Below are 23,920 nucleotides of genomic sequence, written 5' to 3' on the forward strand. Positions count from 1 at the left end.
CATCTCCACCCTATCCCCATAACCCAGTAACCCCACCTAACCTTTTGTTTGGACACTAAGGGGCAATTTCGCATGGCCAATCCACCTAACCTGCACATCTTTGGACTGTGGGAGGAAACCGGAGCACCCGGAGGAAACCCACGCACACGGGAAGAACGTGCAGACCCCGCACAGACAGTGACCCAAGCCGGGAATCGAACCTGGGACCTTGGAGCTGTGCTAACCACTGTGCTACCGTGTAGCACTAGGATACATGGATACATGTGTTGTCTGACTAATGGCAAAATCATGGGGGGGAGGGGGGAAACCATATGATGAAATGTTCAGGAATGCATTTGATCATAGTTGGCAACCCTACTTGATAATGGAAAAAAAAAACTTATAACTGAAAATGGTGGGCCTTGAAATTTCAGCTGACACTTTCCCTGGGCAGGTTGGGCCAGGGCCAGGGTGGAATTGTTCCCAGGGTGAGATTGTTGTCACTCTTCGCAGCTGCTGGGTGTCAGGCTGGCCAGGACTGGGAGGACCGGCGCCTGCAGGGGGCAGTGTGAGGCAGGCGGGCGGGGTGACGTGAGGGCGGGCGGCGCCCATCTTGCCGCGCGGTGCGGCTCCTCGGCGCCAGCCCCCCCCCGGTGGGAGATGTCAGTTGTGGCCTGCGAGCGGAGGCTGCAGCCTGAGGCGGCCGCCGGCCTGTCAGACTGGGGGCCGGCCGGGCAGCGATGTGAGCGGAGCCGGCGGAGAGGAGGAGCGAGGCCGTGTCCGAGGCGTAAGTGCGAGGCGGACGGCGAGCGTGGCGGCGGCGCCGCCGCGGGGTTTGTGTCGGAGGCGGAAAAATCGCCTTTAACGAGAGAAGGAGGGAAGGAAGGAGGAAGGGAGAGAGAAGGAAGGAGGGAGGGAAGGAGGGAACAATGGCCCCGGGCCGGGCGGCGCCGGACCGGGTGGAGATGCTCCGGGCCCGGCTCTCTCTGCGGCCAGACGCTCCGAGAAGCCGCGGGGACAGACCCGGGGCTGGTGTCAGTCAGCCTGAGCTGCTCCCTCCCTCCCCAGGAACAGACATATATATAATCACAGTAACTTCATTGCAGTTTTAATGTAAGCCTACTTGTGACAGGAATAGAAATTATTATAATATCTGAAGTAAAGTCCCAGATGACCAGAGGCTGTTTTCCCCTTTGAGGGGCAGAGCTGACTGGTGGTGATTTAACCTGAGGATCACCACGCCTCAGGTGAGGGGCAAGGGTGAGAAGGTGGACCTTTCATGGGCAATCTCCACCGGTACAGGGATTTAACCCATATGTATGTGTGTTTCGTAGAATCCCCACAGTGCCATTTGGCCCATCGCGTCTACGCCGACCCTCCGAATGAGCACCCCCATCTAGATCCACTCCCCAGCCCCATCCCCCGTAACCTAACATCCCTGGATACTAAAGGGCATGGCCATCCGGCACATTTTTGGACTGTGGGAGGAAACCCATGCAGACACGGGGAGAACGTGCACTGGCGTCACCTGAGGATGGAATTGGACCTGAATCCCTGATGCTGTGCCGCCACTATTTTCACTAACTGAATTATTTATATGTGTGTGTGTTAATATGTTTTCATATTTGGTTGTGTGTATTGCACACATTTCACTGATTGGTGTTTACAATGACCTTTGGTTCACTCTGTACCCCTGGGTCACACTTTGTATCTGAAGGCTGGCATTTAGTTAGTGACCTTCACGGCGGGTTCCACAGTGTCAGACAACCTGTCCTTTGATTCAGAATCTGACACAGGGAGGGCAACCACCACCTTCGGCTGACTCAAAACATACATGGAATAACATCAGGTTGACTCTCCAAAAGTGCTCCACAGACAACACGGTGCGGTGCAGTGACTGTTGTGGGAAACGCAGTAGCCAGTTTGCACATAGCAAGCTCTGACAAACAACAATATAATATTGACCTGAGAGTCTTGTGATATTGATCGAGGAGGGATAAATATGGGCTAGTGTTTAGTGTGACGGGCATACCGAGTATGGCTGTGTTCATATGGTTAAATGTGCTCTCATGATGTGGGTAGTAATGAAGGCATTAATCGCCTAGTTATTAGATTTTGGATTCTGCATCCACCACAATAGTCATGTGGAGGAATGGCCATGTCACTGCGAATGTCAGCAATATATGTTACTATTGAAAACCAAATTAGGGCAGTGTTTTTTTTTCTCCCTCTAATGGTATAAAAATAAATGTGATTTTGGTCGTCAAGAGAAAGTTAAAAGTAAAGTACTTATTACCGATTTGCCCTGTGATTTCTTTATTTGTAAATTGGTATGTGTGGTAATGGTATCTTCACCATTCTTTGAGACTATGTTTTAGTATTCTTGAGAACTGGGGGATTGGTAGCAGAAAAATAGCTGCTTTGTGAGAAGTTTGCTCTGAAACCAATCAACATTCATCAACACACGAACAGTAGATTATTAGGCAGTAGGTTCTTCTACAATTGCTGTATGATTGGTGTTTATAATGGAGTGCAATATAAATTTGTCTTGCCCTGCTTCAAATTTCAACACTAAGCAGGAATGCTGAACTTCTGCTGAGGCTAGGAAGCCCCAGAATTGATTTCCACTATGTCCCTGGTTAGTTGATCTGAGCTGGGATATCAGTTGGGACATTACAATTGCCTTGGTATCCTTTGGGTCAAAGATAATGTCTGGCACGTTTACTGCTCCTGAGTGCCAACTAGCGAGTAGGAGTAGATCAGGGTCCACTGCTTTGCCTCCACTGTCGATGTTCTGCTGAAGTTTACTGTTCAGGCTTCCATGGATACTGGCAGCTTTACCGAAGAATCCATGCCTCAAAAAACTGTGACAAAACAAAATGTACTGCATTGCGAGACATTTTTTTGCCGTCCGTAAGAACCAGAAAATATTTTTTGCCCTTGACTATAATTAGCAAATTTCATTATCAAGGCTATCTTTGACTATCCTTTGACTATCTTGTTGCAAGTTTTGTGCTCTGCCGTCATACTAACTCTACTGTGATTAATGTGCCGATGTTGAGAAAATGTTCAAAAGCAAGTGATGTTATAAATATTGTAGGATTTATTTGGACAGGTATGTGAATGAGCTCTCAAATCAGTGAGGAGCAGTTCAAAGCTTGCAGTGCATCCCTTCTGAATGCCTACATTTCAGATGTTGTAAAATACAATATTGCGTACATGTGAGTTCACTTAACAATGTGGTAGAAGTATGATGGTGAAGGTTAATAAATACAGTGGTAAAGGTACAAAATAACAAAACCGTACTAATGCATGTACGTTTAAATACAATACTGAGGGAATGCTGCATTGTTGGAGGTGTAATCGTTTGGATGAGACATTAAACCTGTTCAGGTGGATACTAAAAATCCCATGGCACTTTTTTTTTTTTGAAGAAGCAAAATGTGCTGGTGCCGTGGCCAACGTTCATCTTTCAACCAACAGCAGAACAATGGATTAACTGTCCAATTATCTGACTGCTCGTTGTGGGACCCTACTGTGCTACTTTTCTCAAAAAAGCAGCAGAGAGCTCCAATTCGTAAGGAATATATTACTAAGCCAGTGTGCTTGTTTTTCTGAGGAGGTCACTGGCATATGACATTCCTAAGGCTCAGATCTGAGGCTTTTCACTTGGATGAAGGAAATAGAGCGTTTTACTTAGCAGATGCAGATGACACCAGGTTAGGAGGCCCAGTAATCTGATAGATTGGAGCAGGAAGTTACAAAAGGACATACAACTAAATGAGTGGGAAAACCTTTGGCAGATATAGTTAGTTCAATGTGGGTTAGTGCGATGTTTTGCATGTTGGATCCATGCAAGATAAATCAGAATATTTGTTTAATGGTTGGACACTAGGAGTAGTAATGCAAAAGGATATAGGGTCCACGTGCACAGATCAATTAAAGCTGGTGTACAGATATAAAAGGTAATCAAAATGTTAATGGAATGTTTGTCCTTATCACAAGTGAGCATTGTTGGTGTTTTAGTTGTGCAGACCTAGGTAAGGGATGGTTGCACAAGCTTGCTATGTATCAAGTTTAGGATGTTACGGTGATCTAATCAACTAGCTAAAGGAATTTACTGGAGTAGAGCTAGTGATCTGGTAGAAAGTGGAGTACAAAGGGGCATAATCAAATTAAAGATCGGCGACTTGGGAATGAAATCATATGGCAGTATTTTCACACAGAAGGGTAGATGAAGTGTGGAATTTTCTCTCCCAGAAGGCTGTGGATGGTGGGTCAAATCGAAATGTTCAAGATGGGTTTAGTTAGGTAAAGGTAATTCAGGGATAGGGAGCAAATGTGGGTAATTGGAGTTCAGGAGCAGATTGGCTGACTAGTGAAATGGTGAAAGAGGCTGAATGGCCTCCTCCTATAACTATCTTTCTGAAAGGTCATGGCAGGTGCTAAGTAAATGTTTTTACTGAGTTTGCCAATCTGCATATACTATAAATGAAATGTTGGAATCATTTAAATCTGAATATGCGGTAGTGCCTTAATTACTTAACTTTAAATATCCTACCCTGACTGCTATAGGTTCTGGAAGAAAATTCAATTATTACAAAAAAGTTAACTGTGACCTGCTCAGTTGGCGATGGGTCACTACAGTCCGTTGCTGTGATGTGATTGATACATACTACTTTTATAAGTTCTTGGGTCATTCTGTGTTCTCTGGCAGTAAAATGGCCTGTTACAGTGTTTAATAAATGTACAAGCACTCGTTTCAGATGCTGTCTTGTATATAATAACTTGTATCTTGCATTATTTCAACTGAAAACGTTTGCTGCATTTTGATCTGTGGGAGTGTGGAGGTGCGACTGCACACTTTTGAGACTACTGTGCAATTGGGGACAGAACTTGACTGCAGGGGTAAGTTCAAATAATACAATTACTACAAAAATGTAGATGGGGATGGCACAATGGTTAGCACAGCACCATGGGCCTGGGTTCAATGGTCTTGTGTAACTGTCTGTGTGGGGGTCTATAAAATAATGAGGAGCATAGATAAGGTAGATAGTCAACACCTTTTCCCAAAGGCAGAGGAGTCTACAACTAGAGGGCATAGATTTAAGGTGAGAAGGGAGAGAGAGAGATACAAAAGAGACCAGTTGGGAAATTTCTTCACAGAGTGTGGTGAACATCTGGAACCAGCTGCCAGAGTCAGTGGTAGAGGCGGGTACAATTTTTTCCTTTAAAAAGCAGTTAGACGGTTACATGGCAGGGTGGATCTTGAGGGATATGGGTCAAATGCGGGCAAGTGGGACTAGCTTAGTGATATAAACTGGGCCTGTTCCATGCTGTAAACATCTTTGACTATGATACTGAAACAGCCCTGTCCATATGAAGAAAGGCCTAGACGACATTCAGCTTTAGGCTGTTGATGGACAATAACATTCATGCAACAAAGTGCTGGACATATGAACAAGGAGCAGGAGTAGGCCATTCAACCTTGAGCCTGCTTTGCCATTTAGTAAGATCATGACTAATTTGATTGTAACCTCCTTGCTTATAAAGAATCTATCCACCTCTGCCTTTAAGATATTTAAAGACTCTTCTTCCACTACCATCACCGGAAGAGAGTTCCAAACACCTCACAACCCTCTGCGTGTAAACATTTTGCCGAAACTGCATTTTGAATGGGCGACCCCTTATTTTTAAACAGTGACCCCTAGTTCTAGATTCTCCCTCAAGAGGAAACACCCTCTCCACATCCAATAAAAATGCCCTTCAACATAACAGAATCTAACCATCCCTCCTTGACCTACAATGGCATTACAATTGCTGAATCCCCCTCTATCAACATCCTGGGAGCTACGATTGACCAGAACCTGAACTGTCACAGCCATATAAGTACTGTGGCGACAAGAGCAGCTCAGCGGCTGGGTGAATAATTTGCCTCCTGACTCCCCAAAACCTGTTCATCATCTGCAAAGCACCAGTCAGGAGTGTGATGGAATTCTGTCCATTTCCCTGGATGAGTGCAGCTCCATCAGCACTCTAGAAGCTTGACACCACCCAGGACCAAAATACCCTTTTGGCTGGCAGCCCATCCACTACCTCAAAACATTGACTCCCTCCACTACTGCACCGTGGCCGCATCTACAAGCTGCATGAGTAACTCTCCAAGACTCCGTCAGCAGCACTTTAAAAAACTTTTGACCTCTACCACCTAGAAGGACAAGGGCAGCAAGTGCATGGAAACACAGCAGCCTTTCAATTTTCCTACCAGGCTGCGCACACCATCCTGACTTGGAACTATTCAGCACGTTTTACTGTTGCTGGGTGAAAACATTGGAACTCCCTTCCTAACAGCACTATGGGATGTATGTACATGTACGGACTTTGTGGTTCAAGCTCATCACCATCTGCAAATAAAATTATGGATGGGCAACGAATGCTGGCCAATCCAGCGACACGTGTTGTAAAAAGGTTTGTAAAGTGCCAGGAGACCCTTTGGATCTCCCGGACACTTTTAAATGTTACATATGGAAACCCTACCCCTATTTTCTGAACATTTACGTTGTAACTGCTAGGGGAAGCAAATAAAAGAGCTCTGATTTGGGGAGGAGAATTGGAATTCAAGCCTTGCAGGAATGGAAAATAGGGAATTACCTTTAGAAAATTTGTTTTAACAACTTGATATTAGGCCTGTAACTGCAATATAAAGGCACCTTTTTTGGCAATACAGCATTATTCTTCAATAAATATGTATATATTTTTGTCTTGCCCCTTTTCTTTAGGTATTATTTCATAGGCACTGACGGAGCTCCAGTACGTCGATAACTGACCACTCGGGCAGCATGGTGGTGCAGTGGGTGAGCCCTGCTGCCTCACGGCGCCGAGGTCCCAGGTTCGATCCCGGCTCTGGGTCACTGTCCTTGTGGAGTTTGCACATTCTCCCCATGTTTGCGTGGGTTTCGCCCCCACAGCCCAAAAGATGTGCAGGCTAGGTGGATTGGTCACGCTAAAATTGCCCCTTAATTGGAAAAAATTGGGGACTCTAAATTTATTTGAAATAAATAAATAACTGACCACTCTTCAAGAACAGGGATAACTCAGCTGTAATATTAGTAATTCAACTATTGGGGTAAAAGGTTGGGCAGACAAAGCTTTCCTTTTTGGCCTGCATGAAAATCCTTCCAAATAGGTGTTGCTGGGTAATGATCATGATAATTGAGATATTGGTGTAAATTACAGTGCTGCAACTTAGACAAAACCACAGAACAGCAATCACAATCTGCAAGCTTCCTAGTCTTGATGCTACACCATGTGTTAAGTGTAAAAGAAAGAAAGACTTGCATTTTTATTTGCCACTTTCATAACTGTAAAATGTCCCGTAGCGCTTTACAGCCAATGAAGTACTTTTGCAATCAAGTCATTATTGGAATGTGCACTCAACCAGCAGAGGAAGCCCCAGTTACTTGCTTCTGACATCATGTAAAGAAAGAATAAACTTGCATTTATATAGCATTTTTAACACATTGGCAGAATCTTTCATTTTGGAAGCATTGTTCCCTCTAGCTAGCTCTGTTCCAATAAATGAGGTACATGACCAGGAATCAGAATTGTTGTGGTGGTGCTGAGAGGGAAATGAGCTGGCCAGAACACCAGAAGTTCTCGGCTCTTTGGTCAGTAGTCCCCTTGAGAGTTGGTGTAAATTGGTCTTTTTCTGGTTGTCAGAATGTGACATGTGGTGTGCCACAGGGATCAGTGCTGGGGCCTCAACTTTTTAAAAATTTATATAAATGACTTGGATGTTGAAGGTATGGTTGCTAAATTTGCTGGTGTCACTATAGGAGAGTAAATTGTGGAGAGGACAGACGTTACAAAGGAACAAAGAAGTAAGTAGGCAAAGATCTGACAAATGGAGTATAATGTGAGCAAATATGACATTTTCCATTTTGTAGGAAGAATAACGCTCATTATCTAAATGGTGAGAGATTGCAGGGGTCCGAGAATCAGATGGTTTGATGATGATTTGATTTATTGTCACGTACTGAAGTACAGTGAAAAGTATTTTTCTCCGGCCGAGGGAACGTACACAGTACGTACATAGTAGACAAAAAAATTATCAACAGAGAACATTGACAAATGGTACATCGACAAATAGTGATTGGTTACAGTGCGTAACAAGGGGTCAAACAAAGCAAATACATAAGCAAGAGCTGCATAGGGCTTCGTGAATAATGTTCTTACAGGGAACAGATCAGTCCGAGGGGGAGTCATTGAGGAGTCTTGCAGCTGTGGGGAAGAAGCTGTTCTTGTGTCTGGATGTGCGGGTCTTCAGACTTCTGTACCTTCTGCCTGATGGAAGGATCTGGAAGAAGGCAATGCCTGGGTGGGAGGGGTCTCTGAGAATGCTGTCTGCATTCCTGAGGCAGCGGAAGGTGTATCGAGAATCAATATGGGGGTGCAAGCTTTTGTGATGTGTTGGGCTGAGTTCACCACACTCTGCAGTTTCTTGCGATCTTGGACTGAGCAGTTGCCGTACCAGGCTGTGATGCAGCCGGATAGGATGCTCTCGATCGCACATCTGTAGAAGTTTGTGAGAGTCGATGCAGACATCCCAAATTTCTTTGGCTTCTGTAGGAAGTAGAGACATTGTTGGGCTTTCTTGACTGTTGCATTAACGTGAATGGACCAGGACAGACTGATGGTAATGGTGACCCCCAGGAACTTAAAGCTATCGACCATCTCTACTTTGGAGCCATTGATGCAGATGGTAGTGTGTGTTATGTTCCGGGTTTCCTGGCGCACAAATCAGAAAAGGCTAGTATGGAGAGACAGCAAGTAATTAGGAAAGTTAATAGAATGTTATTTATTGTGAGCGGAATTGATTACTGAAGTAGGGAGTTGCGCTTCAGTTATACAGGGCATTGGTGAGATCACATCTGGAGTATTGTGGACAGTATTAGTCTCCTTATTTAAGGAAAGATGTGAATGCGTAAGAAGCAGTTCAGAGAAGGTTTACTAGACTAATACCAGGAATGGGCAGTTTGCCTTATGAGGAAATGGTTACGTTTGTATCCACTGGAGGTTTAGAAGAGAAAGAGACGACGTGATCAAAATCTTTTAAGATCAGATCTTCATGGGGTGGTTGTGGAGAGAATGTTTCCTCTTTTGGAACAATCTAGAACTTGTGGGGGGGGGGGGGGATCACTGTCGCAAGACAGAAATGAAGAGAATGTTTTTCTCGAGGACTGAGTCTCTGGAACACTTCCCCAAAAGGCAGTGGAAGCAGCGTCTTTGAATATTTTTAAGGCAGAGGTAGATAGATTCTAACAAGGGGTGAAAGGTCATCAAGAACGTGAGGTTGTTGTTACAATCCGACCAGCCGTGATCTACTTGAATGGTTCGAGGGGCCGAGTGGCCTATGTCTAATCCTAATTCATATGTTTGTCCGTATGTATGAAAAAGGATAGTTTTTTTTCTTTTAAAGAGCAAGAGAAACGGGCAGAGAGGCAGCTCAAGTTCATTGGCATATATCCCCAATGGATTCTATTCAAAATCTTTGTCCTTAACTTGATTCCTGTACAGGTCCCTCCATAGCCTCATGCCTCCAACTAGAACAATTATTTCCTCCTTCTTTGCAATCCCCCCAGCCCAACCTTGTTCCATCTCATGTCACCAAAGATATCCAGTCATCTTGTCCCTACACTGAAATATCTTTTCCGTGGATTGCCACCTTCCAACGGTGGAGAGGGTCGAATGTTTTGTTGATCCCAAATGCAATGCCGTCGGGAAGAATCACCTGAAAGATTAGCATCTTTGCAATTCGGTACTATACTGAAGTGTCTGATGTAATTCCATGGTTAGATTTGGAGTGGGGCTGAACCCGCGAGATCTAACCCTGAGACGAGTGTTACCAACTGAGTCAAACTGATAGGTAAAACAACCACTTCTGATGTGAGACAAACCCATACAAGGAAACTGGGAATAGGATGCTAATTAATGGTGAGGACAGAAACTTCAGCTACAAAAATGGAAAGGATAAGCTTAGTAATTAGAGGAAAGAAATTGGAAATATTGTGTAAGTATTTAACACCTTGACACATTCTCTTGGTTTGTAAATCACTTGATCGCCAGCAATGCTTCTTGAAAAATGCATCTGAGCTCCATCAGTTATGCAGTCTTTTTATATACTCCTAGCAATTTCTTGTTCTCAATGCATTCTTGATTGTCCAATCTCTCTCTTTTCTTTTGAGCTATCATTCTGCTCCAGTTTTCAGTATAATGTGCTTTCTAGATTATAATGAGAATTAATTTTTTTCCCACTTGAATTTCAGCAGTAACAATTCTAAAAGTACAATCTTCATCATAAGTCTGATTGCCTTAATTGGTGGATGTTCTAACTCTTCTGCCAGTAGTTTACCAATCAAATTCTATAGCCACAGCAGCTAATGCATCAGTGTGCTTGGTTTTGTGTCCTGTTCACTCGACAAAATGTGACATGTTTGATAGATGTACTAGATTCTGTAATAAAAACAGAAAAAGCTGAAAATTCTCAGCAGGTCGACAGCATCTGTGGAGAGAGAAGTGGAGTTAACGTTTCAGGTCGGTGACCTTTCAGAGCTGAGTATTCCCAGCATTTTCGATTTTTATTTTTTATTTCCAGCATCCATAGCATTCTACTTTTTCGATTTATGCTAGATTCTGTGTGGCGTCTGTGATTCCAGTAGATCTTGGAAAGTTAAATCTGCAAACGAAGGAGATAGTGATGTATGTTTTGTTTCATATTATAAAAAGTGGATTTTTTGGGGGCGATCACTTCAAACGCCATGCTTATTTTTAAAGAACTTTATATTGTATATAATTTATGTAATTTAATCAGTATGTATTTGATTAGTGTTACAAGGCAAAGCTCCAAATAAATATTTTATTAGCCTTTATTTTTGCTGCTGGAAATATATAAAGAAATAAAATGGACAGTGCAGTGAATTTTAATATGTTTGTGACCAAATTAAAATTTATGTAGCGTTTTTCAATTTTTCCAAGTCAATCTTCTATCAAACCCAGTACTACACAATCTTTCTAACAGTTTGAGGAATATTGAAAACGTTGGTTGAATATTATAATGTTTATTTGTATGTATAGTAGATAAACTTCCTCTGAAATTTGACACTCAACCGTTTACAAATCTATATAAAAATCTGAGGGGAAAAAGACAGGCTGTAATTTAACAGAGGAGATTGAAAGCAGGTTATTTCTGAGAGCAAATTGTCCTACTGACTGGTCCGTTTCAGCATGAGTGAATAGACTTGGACCTGTCTCTGTCTTGTACAGACCCTGTTTTCATCTACAGCAATATTGCCTCTGCTGCATACGTTGAGTGTTATTATGCTGTGGTATCACAGTGGTGATCTTTCAGTGTTACTTTCTTGGCCTAAGGCATGTATTTACAGTGGGACTTCAAGGATTAAATTGCTGAGATCCTTGTTATATTGGTGTTTAAACATTCATGACTTTTTCTTTTTTGGGGGGAAAAAAGATAGAGGCTATGAATAAAAAATTAAATTTGTTTAATCAGTTTAGGTTTTTAAAATTGGAATATTAGAAGCGAGGCCAATATTTAAAATGTTTAAATGCTGCTTGAAAGTCCAGTTAACAGCGATGACCCTCTGGTAGTTCAAATGGCTGTCTTCATAGATTACTCCTCTGCCTCATTTTGATTTTTGACATTTTCGGTAAAGGAATAAAGATCTCCTCTCAGGGATTCTTGAGGTTCATTATCATACATTTGAGATTAGTATTTATTTATAGAGTCACACCATGCGGAAGAGGCCCTTTGGCCCATTGACTCTGCATCGACAAAACTACATTAAACATACACTAATCTCACTTTCCAGCACTTGGCCCATAACCTTGAATGTTGTGACATTTCAAGTGTTCATCCAGGCACTTTAAAGGTTGTGAGATTTCCTGCTTCCACTACCCTTGCAGGCAGCGCATTTCAGACTCCCAAAGAAATGATCCAACTGATAAATAAGTAGTTGTCTCTCAAAATTATTAGTGACTGGGTATTTTGATTTTTTTTTTATAGCAGCTTGCTACAAAGATAATCAATTAATATTTCATTTTTTTTTTTAAAGCACAGTAAACTGTTCATGACCAGCCTCTTGTTAGACCAGGCCCTCTTTCTTTGGGGCTGGTTTAGCACAGTGGGCTAAACAGCTGGCTTGTAATGCAGAACAAGGCTAGCAGTGCGGGTTCAATTACCGTACCGGCCTGCCCGAACAGGCACCGGAATGTGGTGACTAGGGGCTTTTCACAGTAACTTCATTGAAGCCTACTTGTGACAATAAGCGATTATTATAATATTATTATTTGCATTGGTTAGAGTTCCATTAAAAGTGAGAGTGAAGGTTCAGCCTTGACAAAATTAATCCGATCCTGTACTAAATCCCCCGCCCGTCAGCCTTTGTCCTTGTCAATCTCTACTGATCCCTGTTCCCAACATATTGAATTCAAATTCTTGTTTTTACAAATTCCTCCAGACGCTACTCCCCCCAGCCCTATGTGCCAGCTCACTGCCATCTTTCCCTCATTCTTCAAACTCGGGCCTCCTTTATGTAATCCTCCCTTCTTTGCTTTTGGTGGCAGACCTTTGGACTCCTGAGGCTCATGTTCTGGAATTCCCTAAACGCCTTCTCCTTGCTGCATCTCCGTTCAGATTCCAAAAGTTGCACAAAACCACTCCTGCAACCAAGCCGTATTATCAACTTATTACAGGCAGTCCTTGACTTTATGACATTCCCGTTTATAAACTGGCACCCTATTTTGGCTTTACAACGCTGGTTTCAACTTTGCAACACCATGCCAGTGAGCAGTTGGTCTTTTTTCACCAATTATGTTCCTTATGTTCCACCTTCCACAACCTCAGGAAAGGCAAAGTGCTTCTCGGGTATAGAAAATCTCTCAAACCTTAATGTGACGAAATCCCCAGTTTAAAACCAACTGAATCAATGGAAATAGCTGCCTGTTTTACAAAAAGTTTAACACTCATTGGTTTTCTCTTCAAAACAACAAAGTATCAAATAAGTGGTGATTTTATACCTCCGATCGGGGTGTCATGGCCACATGCTGATTGGAAGGGAACACTATTCTTCATTGAATAGGGTTCAGGAATCAATCCCCCATTTATAACATTGTTCCTATGAAAAAAATGGTTCCAACATATGATGTTTTGACTTACGGTGTGGTTTCCAGGAAGCAATTGTGTTGCAAGTTCGAGGACTGCTTGTATAGTAAACGTCTGCAGACGGGCACATTGTTGTAAACCCCTATTGGGACTATTGTATAATTTGTTACAGGTTTGTATTAATGAAGCTTCTGTATACAGTATTATGAAACTTTTCCAGTTCAGCAATTGCCTTTTAGTTTTCGCTGGATAAATTTGATAGAATGATTTTCTTTATTCCTTTTGAAATTTTAAAAGGGAAGCCCATTTCTTTTATACCATTTAAATTGTTATTTCAGCTTCAAAGAAATTGAGAGAATCAGTGACTTCAATACAGCTGTAGTTATTTGCCTGCAGGAGATACAGTATGTATCTTGATTCTTGTTGTTTATGAATGGAGAACAAAATTAGATAATAGAGGTAAGACAGCTGAAATTGTCTTTAATCTCCTTCTGATATAGGCATTTGTGATTTAATGTTTTCGACCCTTGATAATAGGATCTGGCACCTTGGATTTATTAAGTATTTGAACAGGAGAGAAATAAAATGCTGATCAGCTGCTTTCATTAACATTAACATATGCCCAATCCCAGTAAGTTGTCATAGAACTGTCCTGCAACCCTAGCCAGCCATCACGGCTAATCAATTCAACTTAGCTTTTTTTTTGCATCTCAGAGTGGCCCCATGAGATTTACAATCTTGATTGTGCTATAACCTTGTGTTTGTGTTCCTGTGATCCTTCCCCTTTCACTCACTATTGCTTTCCACCTTTTTTTCTTCTGGAAATGGAGTGATTTTGTTTGGCCTAAGATGAATAGCAATAGCTTCATTTAGAATGATCAACAGATGTTTGAAGGTCAACTTCAGAGGAGCCCCTTGACCTCAGGTTTTTGGAGTTTTAGCATTTTCTGCCAGCTTTTCTCTGAGATATTCTCAACAAGTGAAGGATATACACATCCTGCTGAATTCTGCTATTCCAGTCAAACATGTTAAAACATTAATTATTACCTTATTTGTGTATTGAAGTGTTACAACATGAGAGCTGGGAAAGGAATTTAGATTCCATTAACATTAACATATCGCTGAGGTATGAAGGTGGATAATTCTCACTGGTCTTTCTAAATTACTCATCGCAGTGAAACAACGCCTGACTAGTCACAATCTGCCACATTGCAGAGATAAGTGTAAAGGACAAATATCAATCGGCAATATGAGATATTGTGGTATGAGTACCTGTATTTTTGGGCAAATGCAAAGTGCTGTGCTGGAAGTGTGCTTTCATCAGTCTTCATAAAACCAATGGAGGGAAAGGTAAACTTCTGTTCCAGAGATCGTATTAACCAGATATTGTTTTGTGGAAAATGTAAGTCAGTGGCCTTGATTAATCCTCAAGAAGTGTGCATTGTGGCAAAGGCTAAGTAATTATATCTGGTAGAAATATTGGCATGAGGGTATTTTTTTTGTGGCCGCTGTCACAAGACCTGTTTGTATAAGGTTATATTAATGTGTGATTTGTTATTCCACCAAAGGCTCTTTCAGAAATAGTACACTGCAGATGAACTATCAATATCCAGTGATGTGAAATGACTTATTTGGAGGAGGAATCATTCAAAATTCGACAACAGACTGAAAGGCAGTGGTCTGCAATGAAAGCCGCTGGTCCACTAATACAATAATGAAAATGAAAAATGTAGCCTATGAACGCTTTATGGTACATATACAGAGCCTATCCTGGAGCAGTTTATTATAAAAGTGGTACATAGGATTTCCTGTAATGCTAGAATGCATATTTAGACCAGTCACGTCCCCATTGCCACTGGCCCATCACCACATCTCTCTGGCCTTGGTCTGTGCTTATTTTGTTTTGGTATTATTCACATGGCTGTATTTGGTTCAGAATTAAATCTGCACAGGATTTATTCTAGAATCAGGCTCAGATTAAGGTAGTTCTGATACCGGATTAGCAATCCAGCAGTTTCAGAAAAGGCCGGTCTGCGTCTGTTTTTAATTAGAAAATTGAAAGGGTTTGGAGTGAATCAAGATATTTTCAAGAGGCTATGCAAATGTCTTGTCGAGAGAATCCTTACCATGACAGTCTGGTATGGTAACCAGAGTGTGATGTGCAAATTGTCCAGAATTGTCAACACTGCGGGCAAAATTACTGGTAGATAGCAGACACAACTCGATAATCTATTTAATCACGCAGCTAAGAGGAATATTGGTGCTTCCCACTCTTCATATACTCAGTTTGAAAGGTTCCCTGCAAGTTGACGCTTTAGAATGCCTATTGCCAGGAAATATCTGTTGAAGAGGTCCTTTGTTCCCAATGCCATAAGCTTACTAAATAACATTATGTGAACTTAACCCGCTGTTTTTATTTATTTTTATTCAACTGCAGTAAGTGCTTCAATGGCAGAGTGCAATGTGTTATGTTTGTATGGCATGGATTATTGTTATTCACTGTTTTTAAAGCAATGACTCTTATGATTATTCATTGGAGGTGAAGCCAAATTTCCACTTTGCATGGGCAATAATGTCCTATTTTTATTAATAATCCGGAATTTGTGAATCCAAATTTCGGCATGACATTTTGGGAATTTGATCTCAATTTGAAGACATTTGGAAGTGAAAAGCTGGTACCGTTAAAAGTGGCCTTTAAGTTTTCAGGTTGTCATAAGTCACCCTGTTTGGTTTACTAATGTCATTTAGAGAAGGAAACCTGCCATTTTTGCCTGGCCTGTCCTGGATTCCAGTCCTACCCCAGTGTGGTTGACAACTGCTTTTTGAAGTACCCTCGCTTGTCACTCCGTTGTATCAAATTTCCACAAAGCAAACCACACAAACCATGGCAATTTTATTGAAACTATACAAATAGACAATTTATGGATCAATTTACCAAGGTGTGGTATTTATATGGTTCAATTATTCTTGAATTCTTGTGTTTAGTTGAGAAGCTAATATTTTCTGTTGAGAGGATAGGGTGGGGAGTGGGTCTAGGTGAAGTGCTCTTTTGGAGGGTTGGTGCAGACCTGATGGGCTGAATGTCCTCCTGCATTGTAGAGACTCTATATGGAGTAACCAAGCTTTTTCAGTAACATTTAGGAACTTGACATTAGTGCTTTCTCTGATGTCGAAAGTATATTGCAAATGATCATTTTCATTAAATGACGTGAGCAGAATTATTCACTTGAGGATCTCACTATTTCTATTGACTACTGTTGATCTTAATTTTGTTTTTAAAGTAAGATAAATACTAGTCAAACTCTGTAACGGTATTATCAGAGTATGCCAAATATATTAAAGTTACTGCTCGTAAATAAAAGGTGATTTCATCAGGAAGGTATAGGTCGATGTGTGATCATAGTTGGCAATGCAATTGAATTATTACCTTTCATAGCTTACAGTATTAGAAGTTCCAGATGCTTATAAACATTATTTAATTTTGAGATTGAATTATTACTTTAAGCTTACTGCTAGCTATTTTACAACAGAGGCAGAATAGTCCATATCATAGGAATTTAATGCAGTTTTGCAGTAATGCTGTTTTGATATGGATGAAATGTGCCCTAAACCTCCAGAACCTTTGATCTGAAGGTGTAAACCAGGAGGAGTCACTGACTTCTCTATTTTCATTGTGATCTGTAATCCTAAACAATAATTTGCTTGATTGTAATTTTGTGTGCCTGTAAGAATCCTAAAGCATTTTGCGGACGTAGAATTTACAGTGTAGAAGGAGGCCATTCGGCCCATCGAGTCTGCACCGGCCCTTGGAAAGAGCACCCTACCTAAACCAACACCTCCACCCTATCCCCACACCTCCACCCTATCCCCATAACCCCACCTGTCCTTTTTTTGGACACTAAGGGCAATTTAGCATAGCCAAACACCTCACCTGCACATCTTTGGACTGTGAGAAGGAACTGGAGCACCCGGAGGAAACCCATGCAAACTTGGGAGAACGTGCAGACGCCGTACAGATAGTGACCCAAGCCGGGAATTGAACCTGGGACCCTGGAGTTGTGAAGCAACTGTGCTAACCACTGTGCTACCATGCTGCCGATATGTGCTTGAATCTATTTGGGAAGCATTGGGAAGTCTGAATTTTCAATTGCAAGTTTGTATGCTTAAGTGGTCAGTCTCCTCATGCCAAAGAATGTTCATGGTTTAAAAATGGCAAGCTAATCATCAAATGGTCTCTCTCTGATTTAATCCCTCCTCGCCGATATGATTGTTCTGAGTGAGTGTAATTTTTCCATTACTGTTACCACAAATAAGATGTACCTCCTGGAAACTCCCAAGAAGTGCTTTCAACCAATTGCCTACCGAAAATCATCTGGCAGAGAATGTTGCACACTGGGAAGGATGGAAGTTAGCTGTAGTACTAAAGAAACTGGTGCAAAGCCTGCTAAACAAAATGTTAAAGTTAAAACCAGGTCTGATAGTTGGTTGTTAACAATATTTTCATATTTTTATGATTAAAAAGAGCCGACTCATCAGTTATTTCGCATTATTTTAATATTGCACTGGAGTTAGGGTAGACAGCAGCACGTGTTGTACCTTTCCCAGTTTTATAATTATCTGAAAAAACATGGTCAAAAACATGGTTCACACTTGCCTTGCTGTGAAGTAGAAGCAAGACTGAATCTTTCAGTGCACCATAAATTGATGGGATATCTCACCTTTTCCATCTCATCTCTTTCTCGTCCCCTCTCACTTTCTTCATTCTCACTTTCCTTGTATTTTTCTCATTCCATTTTATTTATAATCTCTCTCCTCCCACCGTTTCTCATTATTTGCGATTTCAGACATCTTGTTGCATGTGCAAATGCTATAGTCACTGAAGGCTGAAAAGAAATAAACACTCCGGTGACCCAGAATCCATAACAGGAACAATTATGAGCTATTAATACTGGACTATACTGATACCTTGGCTTTTGAGAAAATCCCCATCTTCATGGACAACTCTGTCTTCAAAAAGAGGAAACAAAATAAATAATAAAATGTGGATTCACTTGTATCTTCCACATGAGAATCTTCCAAAATTGGGGGGTGGGGAGCTGGAAACACGTGGGCCAGGGACTGGGGTAATGCAAGGGCTGAAATGCCAGGTAGCAACTCTGACGCTTTGAATCTGAGATTGTGAAATTCAAAGCTGGAATCTAAATTATGGCCCAGGGAAAGGTGAAAGTTGAATGATGGTTTAAAACAGAATACATTCTGGAAGAATGGCGAGAAGGATGTAATGTAAAACAAGTTCTGCTTGGGATCCTGCCTGCGCAATTGGTAAAAGCCTAATTGGAATAGCGTGGCGTAGCTTTTGTATTAGCCCACTCTTGGAACAGTTTTACAATTTTGAGTTTATTCCCCAGCCCCCAAATCGTTGCGTATCCTGCTCTATGCAAAAGTCTGAACTTTAGCATCAAAACCACTTTGAGGAATTTGTAGCAGACCACTTAACATCCTTTGTTTCAGGTTTAATTAACCCCATAAATTCCCCTGGCATTACGAGCATCCAAGCCCGTTCTGAATTTTGTTCCTTGATATTTAGCAAGTTGTGGACAATCGTTTGGAATACACACATTGAACAGTACTTCAGCTGTTTCTTTATGATTGCCATTCATTGACTGAACTAAAGAATCTAGGCCTTCTTCAGTTTATGAAAGGGATCTGTTGCATTTGTTAAAAGGTTATTGGGCAGTAATAAATGAGTGAATGGATTTACAACCTGCGTTTTGGCCATGCACAACATGTGACAAGGCTGCAATGGAAAGTGGGAGGATGTTAAGTTTGTGTTCCTGATAGCTTGGGGGGGGGGGGGGGGGGGGGGGGCAGCGGCGACTAAATGGGGTGGGTAAAAGTGAAAATCAGCAAGATTCGCAGATCAGAGTCATTTCCGTATTTCAGTAAAGAGCAACAACTGCTAGGACCTGCTGATCATCTGTTGTATAGCAGAATTTAGAGATGGTAGTAGATTCAAAGCAGAGGCATACCAATTAGCAAGCAAAAGCAATAGACCTGAGGATTGGGAACAGTTTAAATTTCAGAAAAGGCAGACAGAGGGATTGTTTAAGAAGGGGAAAATACAATATGAAAGTAAGCTTGCGGGGAACATAAAAACTGACTGTAATAGTTTCTATAGGTATGTAAAGAAAAAAAGATTGACAAAAATGAATGTACTTCTCCATCATTGAGAATGGGGATATTTGTGGAGCCTCCTCCAGTGAGTTTTTTAATTGTCCACCACCATTCACGGCTGGATGTGGCAGGACTGCAGAGCTTAGATCTGATGCGTTTGTTGTGGAATCGCTTAGCTCTGTCTATTACTGCTTATGCTGTTTGGCAAACAGGTAGACCTGTGTTGTATATCACCAGGATGACACATTTTTCGGTATGCCTGGTGTTGCTCCTGGCATGCTCTCCTGCACACTTCATGAACCAGGGTTGATCCCCTGGCTTTGTGGTAATGGTAGATTGGGGAATATGCCGGGCCATGAGGTTGCAGATTGTGGTTTATACAATTCTGCTGTTGCTGATGGCCCTCAGCGCCACATGGCTGTCCAGTCTTGAGTTGCTAGATCTATTCAAAGTCTATCCCATTTAGCACGGCGGTAGTGCCGTACAACACGATGGAGGGTATCCTCCATGTGAAGACGTGATTTTGTCTCCACAAGGACTGTGGTCTCTTCTACCAACACTGTCATGGCCAGATGCATCTGAAGCAGGTAGATCGGTGAGCATGAGGTCAGCTATGTTTTTCCCTCTTGTTGGTTCCCTCATTACATGCTGCTATCTTAGTCTGGCAGCTATGTCCTTTAGGAACCTACCAGCTCGGTCTGATGATGGACATTGAAGTCACCCACCAGAGCATATTCTGCATCCTTGCAACCCTCAGTGTTTCCTCTAAGTGGTGTTCACCATGGAGTACTGATTCACCAGCTGATGGTGGCCAGTATGTGGTAATCAACAGGACGTTTCCTTGCCCATGTTTAACCTGAAGCCATGACTTCCTGGGGTCCAGATTCAATGTTGAGGATCCCCAGGGAAACTCCCTCCCGACTGTATACCACTGTGACACCACCTCTACTGGCTCTGTCCTGCCGGTGAGACAGGACATAGCCAGGAATGGTGATGGTGGTGTCTGGGACATTGTCTGTAAGGTATAATTCTGTGAGTATGATTATGTCAGGCTGTTGCTTAACTAGTCTGTGAGACAGCTCTCCCAACTTTGACACAAGCCCCCAGATATTAGTAAGGAGGACTTTGCAGGGTCGACAGGGCTGGGTTTGCCACTGTCGTTTTCGCTGCCTGGTTCAATGCTGGGTGGTCGTCCGGTTTCATTGGGCGGTACAGTAGCACCGTGATTAGCACTGTTGCTTCACAATGGCAGGGCCCCGGCTTGGGTCACTGTCTCTGCGGAGTCTTCATGTTCTCCCCCTGTCTGCGTGGGTTTCCACCGGGTGCTCCAGTTTCCTCCCACAGTCCAAAGATGTGCAGATTGACCATGCTAAATTTCCCGTAGTGTCCAAAGGTTAGGTGGGGTAACTGGGTTATGGGGAGCGGGTGGAGGTGTGGACTTAAGTAGAGGTGCTCTTTCAAGGGCCGGTGTAGACTTGATGGGTCAAATGGCTCCCTTTTACACTGTAAATTCTTTGGTCATTTGGTCATTCCTATTTTTGTGTTTTCGTAGTGGTTGAATACAACTGAGTGGCTTGCTAGGCCATTTCAGAGGGTGTTTAAGAGTCAACCACATTGCTATGGGTCTGGAGTCACATGAGGGCCAGAACAGGTAAGGGTGGCAGATTTCCTTCCCTAAAGGACATTAGTTTACATAGACAACTGTCCGGGCAAACAGGGCATCTGTGACTTCACGGATGCACTTGTTGGCAGTTGGGATATGCCACTCAATTCCCTGCTCGAGCCCTGGGATGAACCTGAGGCGTAAAAGTTCAGAGCTGCGGTGACATTGACGGGTACTGGGAGCGGGTAACCTTCTAGTCCACATGGTGCCAAGTTTGCAAGGACATGGCACAGGTTCCTCACCGTCCCCTTGTTTGAGGCGGAGCCTCCTGTGGCACATGCTGTCTGACATCCCTTCAAATGACCAGGGCGCTTGTACACCTTGGGCAGTCACTGGCCTCCCGTCTGTGCCCCTCCCTGACCTGATTGGCGGTCGGGTGGATCATTGCACAACCGCCTTGAGCCTTTGTTGACACTGCTGTCACTGCCTTCTTTTAATTATAATCTTTATTATTGTCACAAGTAGGCTTACATTAACACTGCAGTGAAGTTACTGTGAAAATCCCCTAGTCACCACATTCCGGCACCTGTTCGGTGACACAGAGAGAATTCAGAATGTCCAAATGACCTAACAAGCTCGTCCTTCGGGACATGTGGGAGGAAACCGAAGCACCGGGGGAAACCCACGCAGAGACGGGGAGAATGTGCAGACTCCGCACAGACAGAGACCTGGGACCCTGGCGCTGTGAAGCGACAGTGCTAACCACTCTGTCTCTGGCGCTTGGCCGCCTTGACTGCCACCGTGACGATTTTAAAATGGAGGCACTGTTGGAGTAACATTATGTAGTAACCTTTTCAAAAACAGGCAAGTGGCTATAAGTGTAATGCATGTAAAGCCTTGATGAGTAGCAGACAACAAAAATGCCTTTTCGGTATTGAAAATGGTCCCCTGCTTATGCTCTTCGCACTTGCTTTATTCCACATGTCTCATACTGATATTGCGACTCAGCTCTGATAACATGGGCTATTGACCAACAAACTTTGAAATTATACTTGTCAAAAGAAAAGTGTCAAAGCCTCTCCATATCGATGAGCTGTTGCACACGCTTTTTGATTTTTGTCATTTTGCAGCATTTATACTTCATTCTTGAGCAGGCTGTTCATTTTTGAGCAGGAGAGATAAGGGGAAATGAGAATGCAGGGTAACTTCTTTTCCTTCATTAGCATGATCCTCATAGAAGGGAAAAACATAGGGCGTGAGCTAGCGGCCACGACCCACCGGAATCTGAGCGCGACGTGGCCCGAAAACCCTGTGATACTTTATGATCAATCTTGCACGGCCAGGTGGGTTTAAGAACCCACTTAACTGCTGACACCAGATCTAACCAGCTCCTGGCATCTCGGCTTCTGGCATCTATCTGCCTACCCAGGGAGAGCCCTGCCGGATGCCGTTTAGTGCTGGTCTACACAAACGTGCATCAGGTGGAATGGCACCTGGGGGGGGTCTTCAGGTCACTGGAGCTCCCTGTGTGGTCACGGACAGGGCAGAGGGGCACCCTGGCTCTCCCAACGGCACCCGGACATCTTGGCACTGCTGGGCTAGTGCTGCCAAGGTGCCCGGATGATGCTGGCAGGAACACTGCCAGGATGGCAGTGCCAGGGTGGCACTGCCAAGGGTCAGGGCCTGAAGGGTGGGTTTGAAGAGGCCTCTGGTGGAAGGTTAGTGGGGTGAGGGGTCTGGGTCCTATAATGGTGAGACTTGAAAGGGGTTGTGGTAAGGCCTGAAAAGGCCTTCCCAAACCCATAGCGGGGTGTCCTCACTTCAGGGGAGTTGTGAGTGGGGTGGGGTTGAGAGTGGGGTAGCATCCTCGCTTATTCGATCGAGGGTTGTCGAACCATTATTTATGTTGCTATTTTACTATGGGGCAGGGTCAAGAGATAGGCTCCAAATTCGCCACCGCTGGAACAAGGATTGCACCTTATGCTGTTGGTGCTTATTCTGAATCATAGGCTAGCCATCTAGCCAATTGAGCTACCCAACCCCTCGGCACATGGTTACTTGAGGGGAAAATCAAATGCTCCTGTCAATAATAACCCTATATTGTCACAAGACTGAAGTTACTGTGAAAAGCCCCTAGTCGCCACATTCCGGCGCCTGTTCGGGTAGGCTGGTACGGGAATGGAACCCGCGCTGCTGGCCTTACCAGCTGTCTAGCCCACTGCGCTAAACCAGCCAATATACATGAATGATCTCTTCTCGAACAATCTTCTTCAAGCAGGTTTTATAAAACGCAGTACTCCCATCCACAATGTTTTACTTTAAAAAAAAGTATACAAGACATGATGCAAGACAATTGGAAACAGTTCTTTATTTCCTCATCTGCACACATGGGTGGAGTAGCCATGTGGGAAATGGAGATTTCTCCAGTGCCCTCGTGAAGTATTCCATCCGTCAGAATCCTGATGGATCCTGTGCCCTTTTGAAGGAAACAGTCTGCCTTTGAATGCGGTGTAAATCCTGCAGTGATCTTGCTGAGTATTGTAGCAGTGTATTATCTGAACCAAGATGTGAGATTTCAACTGATTTGAGGGGGGGAGAAAATAAACTTGTTAATGGAATTATGGTAGAAACACTCTTGCTGAACAGACTGATCAGCAAGCTGTTCTTCATGGGTGTTAAGAACACTGAACCATGTGATATAGAAATTTAACAGAAGCAATGCAATGTTAATTTGGGTTTAGAATTACGGTTTGAATGCAAAGTGCTTAAGCGAGTATTCATACCACGGAGAGCAATGACGTAAACTTGATTTAAGCTGTATAATTATTTCTCAATGCAATATGTTTTCTAATGTGTGTATACATTCCAAGACCTGAGTATTTTGATTGTAATGGAAATATGACTCTGGAGAAAATTAGCTAATTGATTGCTAATATATGGATTCCTGGTGAGGACAGTATTGGGCCTGGCTGTGCTCATCTCCACAA

The 23,920-nt window shown here is 42.9% G+C and overlaps 1 protein-coding gene across 2 annotated transcripts in view; it reads left to right on the forward strand.

The window, feature by feature from the left end:
* Positions 1-610: 610 nt before the first annotated feature.
* Positions 611-23,920, forward strand: part of LOC140393690 (fibroblast growth factor receptor substrate 2-like) — a 91,594-nt gene continuing 68,284 nt past the window's right edge. The window contains exon 1 of one of the 2 annotated variants that reach the window (XM_072479984.1): positions 611-766. The gene's annotated coding sequence lies outside the window, so the exon portion shown is untranslated. The remainder of the gene's footprint in view (positions 767-23,920) is intronic. The other variant, XM_072479983.1, reaches the window with a different exon arrangement.

This window comes from Scyliorhinus torazame, chromosome 17 (assembly GCF_047496885.1).
Source record: "Scyliorhinus torazame isolate Kashiwa2021f chromosome 17, sScyTor2.1, whole genome shotgun sequence".
Lineage (NCBI taxonomy): Eukaryota > Metazoa > Chordata > Chondrichthyes > Carcharhiniformes > Scyliorhinidae > Scyliorhinus > Scyliorhinus torazame.